The sequence below is a fragment of the Rhinolophus ferrumequinum genome, chromosome 5 (genome assembly GCF_004115265.2).
Source record: "Rhinolophus ferrumequinum isolate MPI-CBG mRhiFer1 chromosome 5, mRhiFer1_v1.p, whole genome shotgun sequence".
Lineage (NCBI taxonomy): Eukaryota > Metazoa > Chordata > Mammalia > Chiroptera > Rhinolophidae > Rhinolophus > Rhinolophus ferrumequinum.
Window position 1 is genome coordinate 60344426 of NC_046288.1, and position 14754 is coordinate 60359179.

The 14754-nt window shown below is 34.7% G+C and overlaps 1 pseudogene; it reads left to right on the forward strand.

The window, feature by feature from the left end:
* Positions 1-935: 935 nt before the first annotated feature.
* The window catches only part of LOC117022108 (cholinephosphotransferase 1-like), a 147632-nt pseudogene continuing 133813 nt past the window's right edge, over positions 936-14754 (forward strand).

Below are 14754 nucleotides of genomic sequence, written 5' to 3' on the forward strand. Positions count from 1 at the left end.
CTACCATCTTGGATCTCCCTTTAGCATTTATTACCAGTATTTTAAACTGTCTCTGTTAGGTTAGTTGCTTCCATTCTGTTGAAGTCTTTTTCTGATGTTTTGTCCTGTTCTTTTATTTGGGACATATTTATTTCCTCATTTTGGCTGCTTCTTTGTGTTTGCTTGTATGTATTAGGTAGATCTCCTGTGTCACCCAGTCTTTGCCAGGTGGCCTTATGTAGTGTGTGTCCTGGGTGGTCCAGCAGCACAGTCTCCCTGATCACCTGTGTGTGTTGTGGGTATTATGCTGTTGTATTGGGTTGGTGCAAAAGTAATTGCGGTTTAAAAAGTTAAAAATAATTACAAACACTGCAATTATTTTTGCACCAACCTAATAGTTGAGCCTTGATTGCTTTTGGCATGTCAGTGGGTGAAACTGACTCTCAGGCTGACTGGCTGTGAGGATTGGTTACACCCACAGTGTATGAGCTGCTGGTGTGGGGACTGAACCCTCAGATGTGGATTTGCCCCCAGTGGGCTGTTTTGCCTGTTGAGAGCAGCCTTTGGCTGCGCTCTTTGTGGGTCTAACCAGGTAGTGCTCTGGTGTTGTCTGAAGCCGGCATCGGGGTTTGTTATTTCTGGTGTGTCTTGGGAGGGGCTCCTGTGTAAGCCAATTTCATTCTTGCCTATGACCTGTTGGGGGCTACCTGGTAGGAGCTACAAAACTCTATGTGCTTGGTTGCTGCCTGTGTTAGACCTGGAGGTTTTTGGGATGGCCTCACTGTGAACCAAGGCCTTTGCCATCAGTACTGGGCCTGGGGCAGCTTAGCAAATGGCCCAGAGCCCCCTAGACCTGTTGCTACCTGCTGGCTGCCTGCAAGGCTCAGCTGCTGAAAGAGCCTCTTTAGGTGCAGGTCAGGCTTGTTGTTGACCTGGTGTTGAGAGGGCCTGTGGCGATGAAGCTCTACTGGGCGCGGTGGGATCCCAGAGAGTCACGGGGTGTGGGCAGTGGTTTTTACAAAGGTAATGCAAATTCAGTTCTTGTACTAGTGTGGAGCCTCTGATCATTCTGCAAAATGTCCTGAAAACACTTCAGCCAGCCTCCACTCACCTTGGGTCTGCATATACCTGAGAGTTGCCTAAGAGAAAATAAAGAGCCATTTGTGGCTATCTGTGCATCACCGAAAGTTTCCCAGATTGCTGCAGGCTGTCAGCTGCTGTAAAGGGCTTTTGCAGCTGGTGGTGCAGAACTGGCTGCCCAGGAACCAAGAGTTCCTCTGGCAATGAAACACTAGCTGGGCAGGGTGGGGACCCAGGGTGTCACCAAGGTGGTGTGCACATGCAGATTTTACCAGACCAATGTGGTCTCAGATTTGGTCCTTTGGGGGAGGATTCAACACAGGAAAGATGGCACCCTCCTATAGGCTTTCAGGTGAGGTGGGCTCCACACAGAGACAATGACAGCTGTCCCACCAGCCCTCACCTCGAAAGCCACACAATTCATTCTTTCCCCATATGTCTCTGATGCCTCTCAAGTTGCTCCCCCTCCATTGGAACCCAGGTGAGTGTTTGCAAGCCAGTGACTTTGTGCATAGGTCTTTTAAAGGATTGTCTGGAAATCCAGCTGCATTCTATCTCACCAAGACTGATGGACAGAGTCCTCGCTGATATTCACTGCCAGATGTTGTGGGGACTCCTCTTCCTGACACAGAACCCCTGAGCTGGGGAGCCCAGTGTGGGGCTGGGGCCCTTCCCTCATCAGGGGGGTCCTCTGCCAACGAGGTGTCCTTCCCAGTGCTCAACCACTACCTGTGGGTTTGGGGTAAGCTGTTTTGCATCAGCACCTTTCCTACTGTTCTCGACGTGGCCTCTTCTTTATACCCTGAGTTATAGGGGTTCTGTTCAGCTAGTCTCCAGATGATTCTTGAGATGATTGTTTGATAATTTAGTTGTAATTTTCATGTGATCCTGGGAGGGAGCAGGCTTAGCATTTACATATTCCACCTTCTTGGAGCTTCAAAAAAAAAAAACAAAAACAAATTATTCCTCTATTCTTCTTAAAAGTTATTTTCCTGCAACCCACTCATTCTTTCACTTCTATGTAATTCTCAATATCTTTATAAACCATGTTTTACACATAGAGTTAGGTGTCATTTTCTATTAACAAGATGTTATTTAGGTCAGTCCTGTAATTTTCTTAAAATTCATTGTCCTCTATCATTGATTATTTCACTTCCATGTTAATGATAATTCAGCAATAATTGCTCCATTGATTTTATCCTATAATATTTTCCTAATGAACAACCCACTTCACATTTTTCCCAGCATATCTATATGTGAATGCTGACTGTGCTATGCAACAAACCATTCAAGTTTTTAGTGGCTTCTTATAATTTGTCAATAATATAATCATTTAGTGTTTACCCTAGAAATTATACCATGCACACTTAACAGCATAGTAACAATTATTTTCTCATTTCCTGACCAAATGGAAATATTTGTGTCTTAGAAACATTAAAGTGTTTTTTTCCCTCCATTCCTTTTTAATTTTTGTAGTCATGCATTTTAGTTCTATATGTATTTTAAAATTCATAAAATATTACAATTACTGTTTTGGAGAGGTTTTATTCAGTGACATTTACCCACACTATTTATTTACTTTTTCTGGTGCTTCATTTTCTTCTGTATTTCCGCCATTGGTCCTGAGCATCTCTACATGTTCTTTCTGGGTATGTCAAGAATATAAGACCCTGACTATTCTTTATCTGAGACGGATCCTAGGGTTGTGCTTACAATTAGCAACACTGAAGACTGAGATATAATCTCCCCATGGACAAAGATCAAGGTTATTTCTGCTTGCAATAAAATTGGTGAATCTTTTCAAATCAATGTTTGCCTCCTAAAACACAATGTGGCATTGTGCAATGTATGTAGGTATCCACATAGGCCTCTCTGCATGATTCTAGGGACTTGGCGAGCGTAGGGAACTGGCACAAAAATGAAGTTCATGCTGCCTGCGGGGCTGTGAGTAATAGAGTTATTTGTTTCTGACTCAAGGATCTTGTGTCTTCCACTAGCATCCATGAAACTGCAACAGGCTAGCTTGTGAGCTTTTAAGTAAGGTAAAATCACATACTCGTCCTATTCCTTCACACTCTCATTGACCAATCTTGTTTTCTGCTCTGTCTGACCAGCTTTTAAATCCTGAGTTTTAATAAAATTAAAACACTGAGTTTTAATTCTAGATCTTGTAATTTTTACTTCTAGGATGCACAATTTATTATTTTTGTGTTCATATACTCTGATTCTCTATCGAAAGTTTCCGTGTTTTCATGTGTGTTCCACCCCCACCCCCATTTCTTCTAACCTCAATATTTAGGTCATGTAAACCAGGTTCTAATATTGATTATTTGTTGTATTTTCTTCCCTCTTTGCATGCTTATTTCTTTTTTTATTTTGCCACACATTTTGTATAAAAGACCTGCATAGACTTCAGACGATGTTGTTTTCTACCAATGAGAGTTTGTTAGGCACAGAAAGTGAAGATCTGATCACCATGGTATACTCAGAAGTTAAACTGGGTTGTAGCTGGCTTTAGTGTTAGTAGAACTCAATTTACCTCTGGTTTTTCCCTATTCTTTAGGTCTAAGTCACATGTGCTTTTGATTGACAGAATGACATTGGTCTGTGTCATTAGCCCAGAAAGATTCAAGATAATTCTTTAAACCTAGAATTTTAGTTTATTTCAGCGCTTCCACAGAGAGTTTGTGTATATACATAATATATATGTAATATATATGTATATACATAATATATATGTATATACACAATGTGTATATACATAATATATATATTTAAATATAATATTTATATATTTAAATGTAATATATATTTAAATATATATTATATATACATATAAATCTATTATATATATATATATTTATAGCAGTTATAAAACAAATGGATAGAATCAGAATATGCAGCTCAAAATTTAGAAACATTGGTTCCACTAAACTCTGCTCTGATCAAACCACATTAGGAATATTTTGCTTAGCTTAGGCATCATGTCATGCTAAATCTACTTAAGGTCTGAGAGCCCTACCACATTTGGTAACCCTTTTTCCCCCCCTAAACTACATAACAGAAATTGAGGTATTGTGTTTTGGTCAAGACACTCACAATTATAGATGACGGCTCTTCATGGAGTATCTTTAACTCTGAGTTCTGCCCTGTCACAGGTTCTGAACTATCCCTATGTTTCAATTTAAGACAGTAGAAGTCTCCAAGATACTCTTTAGTCCACAATTAAGGGACAGTCTCCCTTGATAGGGACAATTCCAATAACTTGGAACACTTCAACATATCAATCATTTGATTACGAGCCTTAGTAAAATCTGAAATTCCCTAAGGCTCCAGTACTGAATCTTTTAGAACATTCTATTTTGACTCCAAGAGGGAATTTAGTAGCTAGAAAAAAATGTTTCCAATCCATTTGAAGAGAGAAAAGCAGGTAAATAAGTACTCTTTTGGAGAACGATCACTGGAGTATGATCTACTCGTGTATACACAGTGAAAACCAAGATCTTCCAATAAGAAAACGATTTATGCAGTACTTTTTGAAAGTCTACCTGCATTCCCAGTGTGGGCTTCCCTGTCACACCTCCATTCAGTAAACCTAGTCTAGGTGAATCCCTGGTCCTTAACCATGACAAGATTAAATCTATACAAGATAACTAGGTATAGAATGACCTCTTGTTATCCGTGATTCAAATGTATCCTTCAGGGTGCAAGTGGCCTATCATGATTAGAAATATTGAAAGAAATTTCCATTTGCTTTTTTAAACTTTCCTTTCAGCCCAAAGTTGTAGTTGCCGATCATGGTATTGGGGTTATGGAAATGAATAAATATTCCTTGAGTACTAGGAATTGTGCAAGGCACAGTATATACATATTTCTAAAAATAAAAATCAGCTCAACATGCAGAATATAGGTATTGCCACCGCTTCTTACAGATGAACAAACAGACAGAAAGAGGTTAAGTGGCAGAATTGGTATCTGAACACAGATGTCTTTTGACCCAAAAATTCATGACTATCCCTCACCATTATCTTACTGTTTTGCCTATTTTGATTCATGATTATGATTGCAAAGACTGTTGAAAGATTATATCTTGATACGAGGTTAAAAATTTTGTGTTGAACTTATTCTTTAGGTGTTGAAAAATAGCATAGAACAAATATCATCAGGTTCAGTGTGTGTGAAATAAGTATAATTTTCCCCAGCACTGGAGCACATGTTTTGTTGACCAGTGAAATCACTCACTGTGCCCTCCTCTGAGTCAGGAACACTTTAAAATTAGCCAGTCTTTCTCCATCTGATAGCATGATCTGTGGTATCTGTGGGATTGCTTCCTTTTCTTTTCTTTCTCTTTCTTCCTTCTTTCCTTCCTTCTTTCCTTCCTTCTTTCCTTCCTTCCTTCCTTCCTTCCTTCCTTCCTTCCTTCCTTCCTTCCTTCCTTCCTTCCTTCCTTTCTTTCTTTCTTTCTTTCTCTCTTTTTTAAATGGAGCTGATATAGGTGTTTGGCTTCTTATGGGTTCTGCCCCAAGCAGTTATCGTTCTTTCCCCATTTCTCCTAACAGTGATTTCCAAAGTTAAAAAATATTAATTTTTAAGGCTGTCATTTGCTCCATCTTGCCCTTGGCATAGAAGGCAACATAAAATACATTTAAAAAGTATCTAAGTGTGTGTTCAAGTTAAAAACTCTTAATCTTGACCCACTAAGAAAAATTGAAGTGATTTAGTGGGATACAGATCAACACCTAAAGAACACACAATGTAAGTGAGTGAAAGATTGACGATTATATCATTAAAAAATGGGAGAGGTAAACCAACAGTTTTCAGAAAAGAATCCTGAGGCAACCTTAAGAAGTGATCAAAGGGAAGCACTGCTAATAGCTTTAAAGCTTTGGGTAAATTAATGAGAATGACCCAGGTTAACCCATAAATTAGGTAAGTCAACTATCAATGTTATTTATGGGAGCAACATACTGCCAAAAAAGAAAATTTAGGTATTGATGTATAGGCCCATTTCTGTGCATTCAAAATAGATTTGAGCTTTAAATATCTTCCTGATATAGCTCACATTACCCATGCTCTCTGAATGTTCTTTATTTCTTAGCACAGTATTCTATTTCAGGCGTATAGCTATATGATATACATTTATTTTTCTTTTAAACTCTATGCACATTGTGGCATGATCTAAATAGATGAATCATAGCAAATGTTTCCAAAATGTTATTAGCACTATTCTGATTTCTGGTTATTGTTCTTATAAGATAATATAATGTGCTGTCTCTGATCATTTTCTTACACTTTCGAAATTCATTTAATTTTTTATCATTTATTCCTATTCAGATTCATGGAAACAAATGTTTTGTTTAGATTACCACTACATTTAATGACCAAGCAGTAGTTTAATTAATGATACTTACATTTGAAACATCAAATTCCTTCAATTTGTATTACTTTTTGAAACTTTATTTCATACAGTAGTTAACTGACTGATTTTTTTAAAAAAATGAGTACTGGTATAGAAACAGGCATATTATGAACACTTCCTGTTATCAATTCTATAACTAAAGATGATAAATGTTAGTAGACCTATTTTATTATAATTAGACTAAAAAAATTAATTCAAGTTGATCACTGGAGGAAAATAAAGTCCATAGAAGTATCTAAATGGGGTGAAATTTAAATTCCTAATTAAACTTGAAAAATGCTGCCTTAAAATATTCTAGGATTCAGGCATATAAGAATTTGTTTGAAAGTTAGCATAATTATAGCTATACTTCCTCAATTATGACAAAGATGTTATTATTAGATTGAACAGCAACATGAAATTAACTACAGAGATTCTTGGTGAAAATGTTCAATACAAATAAATATTTGATGAACTGAAAATATTTTATATTTATTCACTAACTTAAATAATCTAAAAAAGCACTTTCTTGGTTTTATATTACACAAAAGAAATAGTCGTAAGAAGCAAAGGAAATGAGAAGATAATGGAATTAAGGAATAAGAATCCTTTCAGAAATACTATGATGTAAAGCATCTATGTATGAAACTAACCTTCAAGGATCAATCATCTTCCGTGTGTGGCTTCAAGTTTCAATTCCATTTATTTGAATGAGCACCAATTGGATGAACAGAGAAAGCATTTGCAATGGAGGAAGATACTTGTTCAAAACAAGGATATAAACCTTCTTTTGACAATCTAAAGTGTGATTTTTCTCAAAGATAATCCATTTCAAAGCCGTAGTGACTACTCATTTTAATTAGTTTCAGATAGTTTTGTAAATTAAATTTCCCAATTCTAAAGTCAAAATTCCAGAAAGAGAATGCTTTCATTTCGTTAATTGCTCAATGAGTTTTCAGGACAGGGTAGAATGAAGGAGGGGTTTCCCAATCAGCAGATGGTTCTTAAGTGACATGGGCCTGTGGCTAAGGAGGCTTCTCCTAGTAGTAGGGCTAGAATGGTGGCATGTTGAATGTGCAAATTTGAGTTTGTCTTTCAAATAAGTTATACCACTAGGTTGATTCAACTTCAAATCAAAGCCAATCTTTTTTCTCTCTTCAGTCATGTGCCTTCATGATTCTGACTTGAATTGGACATAGTGAAATTATTTGAATTAAAAGTATGATTTAATACCCCAATACAAGATTTGATGCTATGAAGTACAGCATGCTAATCCCTTTTGTGATATTCACTCCCTTAGTGGCCTAAGGCAAAAATCTTTGTCTAGGTTTCAAAGACGTATGAAAGTGAATGTAAAAGTACAAATCACATGCACCCTCACAAGCCCCTCTATCTCAATCAAAGGAAAAGACTTGCTTGCGATTCAGTTCACGTTTGAAAGAAAACTTAGAACTGGTTTCTCTATGCAAGTAAAATTCTTGAAGGCTTGTTCCTACCTGCAAGTGTGAGAGCCTTAGAAGTGGGTTTAGGTGATTCAAGAAAGGATTTTCAAGGAGAGACTGACCCCTGCAGGCAGACAGAGCTCTCTTTTGGCCAGGATTTACTTGTCTAATTCTCAGAGACATTAAGGACTGACAAAAAAATGTGACATTTGTGGCAAATTCTATTAGGTATCTCCCCTACCCTTCCAACTTCTCCCTCCACACCCTTTAACTAATTTGTTGAAAAGCTAATATAGTCATAAGTGGTGGGATATAAACATTTTTGAAATCTTGCGCCTCTGGACCATAAATTCCAGGAGGGTAGAAATTTATTTTATTCATATTTATATCCTCAACTCTTAGCAAATGCCTGATCCATACTCAGCACTAAGTAAAAGTTTGTGGAAAGATTAAATGACCAAATTAATAAATATATTCTAATTCTTATATTTTACAAAGATTAAATAAATTGCACATGGTCCCATACTTAAGAGAACACATGAATGAATGTTGATTGAACATGTACAACAAACAGTGTGAGCAGGATAAAAGAGTTCTAAATCATTCAGCCTGAGATGAAAATCAGAAGGAGCCCTGTGGAACAAATAGTAGCGATACCTATTTTATGCCAGCTCCCAAACACTGACCCCTGTATAGCCATCTTTGGAATGACTTTGATAATTTTTTTTTTTTTCAGAAGGAATCCATAAACTTCACTGGCTTCATAAGAACAAAGAAAGTGAAAGGGGGCAGGGAGAACTACTTGCTTGGTGTGACTCATAAGCTTTAGGCCAAAACACAGTCATGATGAGGAAGCTTTAGTTTCTGCAAGAGTATTTCCCTCCTACCAGATGATGCAAATTAATCTAATTTAAGACATTGAGCATTGTTAACTGACATTACTTCCAGTATGGCCTGATTGAAACATTTGATCGGTTACTTAAATCTTAGTGCTGATAAATGAATCATATAAGAAAGACTTTGGCTGTGGAAAGAACATGAAACTATTGTAGATTTTATTATTAAACAGTTGTCAAGGCACTGGCAAAGCAAAGACGGGAATTTTTATTTTCTAATAATTCAACAGATGTTATTTTCAGAAGAAGTTAGAGTTGGAAACATCCAATACTTCTTGAGATTGATCTCCTTATTTCATATTTTAACATCATTTTGATTTATAGTGCAGTTAGGGTTCTGTGTTATTCTTTGTGGCTTAGGTCTCTCATGGGCTTTTGGCCATTGAGTGCCCAAGTATATAGTATATAACATAAGAACAAAAAACAAAAGGAATTGATGCAAGTAGAAGACAGACTTCATAAACTCCATTATTTTGTTAGGGCCGATCATGCTTCTCTTCACTTAAATTGTGCTCCCGGAAGTAGTCTTTAAATTGAGAAGAACACAGCTGTAAATATAAGCTAACCTCTTTCTTGCTCTACAAATTTGTGTATCTTTTTATATACTTCTAAAGTCTTGCCTCAAACCCTTAAACTCTCAAATTTCCTCCTCTTAGTTTCTCTGCCATACAATGTAGAATTAGGTTACATTGGCAGTCACATTTATTTCTTCTCTTTTTTAAAGAAAAGCTTATTCTTTTTATTATAAAAATAATTTTATGGTCCATGTATAAAACCAAGACAATTATAAAGAAAAAAAAAAAGCAATTTTGGAATTCCTCTACCAAAGATAACCACCACCTACATTTTAGTTATTTCTTCTTGATTCTACCAGTTGAGCCTATACTGTATATTTATTTTCACATTCTGCTTTTCTTGTATATAGTAGTCTGATGTCATTCAAACTTCATTTTAATGATTTCTTGCTTTTTTGTTTGTTTTTGACTTGTTTGTTTTTCTACCTTTTTAAGTCTTTAGTGCTTTGATAAATATGCTTTTAATTTTTAGAAATTCTACTGGTGATATTTTATTTTTAAAAAATATTTCAAACATTTTTATCTGTTTACCAATATCATGTGTGAATTCTGTAATTCGAGACAATACCAGCCTGTCATCATCCCTCCCATCTCTTGTCACCATCTAGCCTTCCAACTAGTAGAAGTCTGGGTTTATATACAACATAAAGATGTCATCTTCCTCTCCTCATATTTGTCTAACTCTTTCTTCTCCCTTTTCCTCCACTATCTATTACTTAGTAGGTCTTTCTTAAATTTTTTTTAAGTATTAGAAAAATCTGATTTTAATGATTGAAAGAAGGTCAGCCAGAACTGGAAAAAGCAGAGATCTTATTCTTTAATGCTTCAATAATATTTCTATTTTGCTATTAAAATTTTAGTTTCCACAGAATCCTACATAATTTCAGAAAACTCTTTTTTATATCATCAAGTTGTTCTTTCATCTTTGCCAACTGTTCCTTTATTTTTTTCTTTCCATTTCAGAGAACCACATATTTTTGTTTTATTCTGAGCAGAACAAATTTGTTCATAAAATATTCCTCCAATCGCTGTGTCATTTCATTGCGTGAGCCCTATCCTCCTCTGAGTCTTATAATTAATTGGCAATCCCTTATTCTGACAGGGTATGTTTAAATAATTTTTTTATGTTACGTTATTTCTTTTTTAGTTATTCTAAAACTAAGTGAACACTTTTTAAAGAAATGAGTCCAATCCTCAGAAAATACCAAATCCAAATCCACATAAATGTGTTAGTAGAGTATGGAGATTTATTGATGTTCATTCTCTATGTTTAACCTTTTTAGACCTGAAGCTGAAAGATAAGCAGGAATACATGTACACAGCTCCTATTCCAAATCTGGCCTTGGTAGGCACATACCTTGTGAAGTTATGATGCCCTGAGACAAGAGTTTCTCTTGCGCTACTTCCTAGAACTCAGATTAAGAACAAATCCCCAGTATTTTACCTTCCTTTCTGACTATAGAACATTTATTCACAGACAATACACTAACAAGGATGTGTGGGTTTGAAGAATAAGGAAAAGAGAGGAACAGAGTTATCATGCAGTTATGATGTCTCTGAATTTTTCAAGTTGGTTCAGAGCTTGTTTTGTATTTTGGAAATAGAAATAAATACTGGGAAATAAATATTTCTCTTTACTTTCAGGTAAGGTTTGCTTTTATCCTATATTGCATCATGATTGGAATTTTTCAATCCAGTACTGCAAGTGGAAATTTTTCCCAGATTCTTACACTGGAATAAAATTCAGTGCTAATTTTCAGCATTATTTTGAGTTCACTAATTTTGGTGCCTCTTAAACATAATAACAGGAATTAGAAATAATTATCTCAGGGGATACTAACCATCCCAAACTACAATCTATGCTGTAATTATTTTTTGTCAGATAGATCTTTAATCAAATCGATGAATCTTTTTAATCTGCTGAATTGTGGCAATGGAAACAATCTCAATTTAATTCAATTTAATCCTATTTATGTGGTAACCACTGTATTTCTATTACTGGAGATAGAATCCCAAATTGGCATACGTGAAAAAGGAAATACATTATTTCCTATAACAGAAAAGTTCATGAATAGAATTGTTTTCATGTATAGATAGTTCATGAATTCTGACAATATGTTCAGTTCTTGATCTTTTTCCATTTTTTAATCTCTCATTTCTATTTTCCTATATTGATTTCATTTCAAGCATCTTTTTTTCTGAGTGGCATCCAGAAACTCTAAACTTCAGTTCTTCTAATACATCAGCCACAGCAGAAAAAGAGGTTTTACCTCTCATAGTACAGTCTTCTATGGGTCATATGTCCAATCCCTGTGATCAAGGTGACGTGAAAATTTGATTGACCAGTTCTGGGTCAATCAAGCATCTGAACTGAAGGCCAAGAATTGAGACAGCCCCACCCAAAACACATGGTGTTTTGTGCAGGGAAAGGAAATAATAAGTTTGGAAAGGAAATCAAAGTGGGATTTCTCAGACAACACAAAATTCTAAATGTTTGTGGGCTTTCTCTCTATTTGCATTCATCCAGATTCCATAAGCTAGTAACTAAAGACAGAAATCTTGCAATATCACGACCTTTGAATCTAGATCCCAATAGTGTCAGAGTCTAAAGGCTGAGTATTTTCTATTTGTCCCTAGCCACAGAGCATATCGTGGGATATGGTGACACAATTAATTTGACCCTTTACACCAATCTGCTTTCAGTTCGTGACTGTTTACAATGCTGGTAATTGTTTCTTTTGACTAGAAGGGGAAATAAATAGTAGGAAAATTCTGGGAGGCAGTACAATCTCATATGTAAACTTCCATCTGTATGCCTTTGTTGAAACTAACTGTAGCCTGGAACATATATTTCAATTTTTTTTAAAATCATCCAAAGATCAATTGAATAATTACTTTTATGTGTTTCAGGAATGAAGCAAAATACTTTATTTTAATATTTAATATTTTATTACATAGAATCTCTTCATGTATATATATTTATTATATATATATATATATAAAATAAAAAACCTTTACACCTATTACATAAATTTAACAATATTTTATATATATATAAAATAAAAAACCCTTTACACCTATTACATAAATTTAACAATATCATAGCAAATATTTTTTTAAGTAGACTTAAATTCCTACTCTTTTACTTCCCTAATTGCAAAAAAAAAAAAATCAGATCTTTTTGATTTTGTGTTAGAGAAGATAAATAAAAATGCATATAACTTTCTCCCCATATTATATTTGAAAACTTCCTCATAGAAGATATATTGAGGTGGTGTTTATCTCACTTATTGGTGAAAACAAACTATTAATTCCTTCAAAAATAGTCACTAGTTTTTAATAGCTTCACTAGTATAAAGCAGCCTGAATTTTTTTCCTTCAATTTTTCACTTGTAATGATCTAAACTATTTTAGTATTTGGGTGAATCAGGCAATTTTGTCATTTTAGAGAGTGTATATTTGTGTCATGAGCAAATTATTTGAACAAATTCTAAATGGCGTTATCCAGTAAATTACAATCAATAGGTGCTTATGTAAAAATTGTTTGTCCAGAGAGTAGAGCCCCATGTGAACAAATAGTCAAGAATTCAGTATGACCTCCCTTTATGCCGTGACTTGTTTTGTGAATTGGAAAAATCAGTTAACCTCTCTGTGCTTCAGTTCACGCATCTATGAACTGAGAAGAGTAACATTTGCCACTTAACTCAGCAGTATTTTGTGAAGGTTAATGAGCTTCAGAGTTTATAAAGTGCCTTTTCTTTTTGGATTGAAATACTCTTGAAGAGTGCTAAGTATCACTGCCATTTTTTTATCTTACAGATCCAGTAAATTATTCTTTGAAAGACCAATGATATTATAAGATATGTGATAAACTACTTCTATTAGCATCATCTCACATTTATTATGTTAACAGAGAAGTAAGAAAAGTTTCAGCATCACTTTATTGAACTGGATTCACATAACTATTAGAGTCTGAAACACTTTTGGCCCAATGATACATGCATGTTGGACAGAATTTTTCCAACTGCAACTTAAAATATTTTAGTTCTAATCAACTAGTCAAAACCCTATCATCTCGTGGTATAGTTTTATGAGTTGAATATTAAAGATAAAAAAGTTTCTCCAATGAACAAATGAGCCTGTTCTTTATTGCCACATTGAATGAACAAAGTTAAGATCTTGAATGAAACCCACAAAAGTAAGATGATTTGATATCTGTCCTGTTGAAAATCTGTCTTGTCACTCAGGATTTTATGAAACAGTTTTGCCAAAGCTCTGCTTAAGATAAAGAAGGAAATATTTAATACTACAAATTTTTCAGGATACTGGGCTCTATTTGTGATGCTACAATTCCTGTGTTTCAAGGATTTTAATTAATTTTGTACTAATTTATATATTATTTTAAAATTTGAGTGAGAAAAAAATCACATCATTTTTATGCTGCTAAAGGAATTTATCTTGAAATTTTAGAAAGAAAAGTGTTGATATATTAGCTATCTAATCAATATATCTTATGATCATTTTATTTTGAATATTAAATAACTCTTATTGCACTTTATATTAGGACAATATGTATATGTAATCGACACATCTCACACATTTCTATTACTTTATTTCTGAAAGTATACTACAGGAAAAACCAAAAGGGAAAACTACAAAATACATATATTTTGCTTTTTATTTCTCCCTCAATAGGAGAAAGAAACTATGCAAAAAGATGAGAGAAAAAGTATACTCATGTTTTTTATTGACTATGGAAATCAGAGAAATTATCTATTATGTTTTTACTCCAAAGTAAATACAAGTATAAATCAATATCATCTGAAAGTTTATAGGAAAAAACAATTTCAGAAGTATTGGGGCATCACCCATCCAAGGACTGTCGTTGGTGGGGAATTTATTCCTTTGGTCTCTCAAAATAAAAGTGATATATAAAAATAAAATGGAGAGATTTTAAAGATTATCATCAACATAGTAAACAAGTTCTTCTTTGCTCTTTCCCAATAACCATTTTCCTAATTGGCAGCCAGACTATTCATCCAAGTCTATATGAATAGGGGCAAACAAACCCAAAGAGTTAATATAAATTTCAAGAAATATGGTCTTATACAGCTGTCATTCAGAGACCAGTACGGACTCTGCTTTGTCTACTTTAGTGGTGGACATTGGCAACTCCTCTGTACAGATGTGGGTCACCAACATAATTAGCCAGAGAGCTGTGACTTTCAGTTTTTTTCTATGAAAATATCCATATTGTTATACAAGTCTTCATGTAATATATGGCAACCTACTGACTGAAAACAACCTGAAAAATTACTTGAAATTGGGATGCACAACAAAATTAGAGTTGTTCAAATCAACAGGCACATGTTCAGCATCTAAAA